This window comes from Atta colombica, unplaced genomic scaffold (genome assembly GCF_001594045.1).
Source record: "Atta colombica isolate Treedump-2 unplaced genomic scaffold, Acol1.0 scaffold155, whole genome shotgun sequence".
In the NCBI taxonomy this organism is placed as follows: Eukaryota; Metazoa; Arthropoda; class Insecta; order Hymenoptera; family Formicidae; genus Atta; species Atta colombica.
In genome coordinates, this window is record NW_017259245.1 from 3,204,037 (window position 1) to 3,205,085 (window position 1,049).

Below are 1,049 nucleotides of genomic sequence, written 5' to 3' on the forward strand. Positions count from 1 at the left end.
CAGCAAGTGTATGTAACCAGTCCTGGACGGACGGTCAATCCGGTGTCTTGTGAACCACTCGCTCGGTTAGGATTGATCGGTTGAATCTGACGCGTGAGCAAAGTCGCCGGGAAGAAAAGACGGAGGAAAAAAGTGAACTAGCCGGGGCAAATTTTGGATTACCCTTTTCTCGCGAGGTAAGAATGATCACATTTTATAATATTTTCTTAAATTTCTCTAATCGAAAATATGATCCAAATTTGCTTAGTTTTATACCTAAATTTATCTAGTTCAATATTGATAGCAAAAAGTACTTATCGAATTATATGAAAATTTGTAAAATGTGAATGTTTTGAAACATTTTGAAATTGATAGCACCGATAATCATATAAAATATATTATCTTCGATTAAAGAACGTATTGCATAAACATAAATCAGAAGCATTTAAATTAGTAATAAAAATTATTTAAACAATCAGAACATAATTATATTGTAAATAAATTGAATTTATTAATTATCAGCCAGTAAATTACTGGCGTCAGAATCGCCAATTAACATTAATTATCTTAGCATAGACCTGCCCTTGCAATTATGTTATTCTGTTTGTATAGAATTACTATTAGTACACTGCCGCGCTATCAGCTTCATGTAGCAATTAATCTTCTATCATCTGAAAATGCCTCAGTGCCTTTGAATGACTGCAAACAGCGATCGTCATTATGCCGCACATGTCATTGGTTAACACGCCATGATTTCTGATGTTACCAGGTTGAAAAACGTTTACTTCAATTTGATAATCATTCATAATTTTCGTTCTAACTCATTATAACGTATTATTAGTTGCAAAACAACTTATTATTAGTGCAAAATTATTCTTCTCTAAAATTGTATATTATAAAACACTTTTATTAAATTTTTATATAGTGGGAAATGTCAAAATGTTTTCAAAATATAAATTAAAAATTAATTTTATAGGCAGCACAAAATATTTATGATAAATATTTATTATTATTTATTTTTTGAAATATTACATAAATATTTTATACATATTTTATATAAAGCTTTATTC

At 28.9% G+C, this 1,049-nt stretch overlaps 1 protein-coding gene across 2 annotated transcripts in view; it reads left to right on the forward strand.

The window, feature by feature from the left end:
* LOC108685742 overlaps positions 1-1,049 on the forward strand; it is a 15,105-nt gene continuing 14,056 nt past the window's right edge. For both annotated transcript variants that reach the window (XM_018190703.1, XM_018190705.1), the window contains exon 1: positions 1-176. The gene's annotated coding sequence lies outside the window, so the exon portion shown is untranslated. The remainder of the gene's footprint in view (positions 177-1,049) is intronic.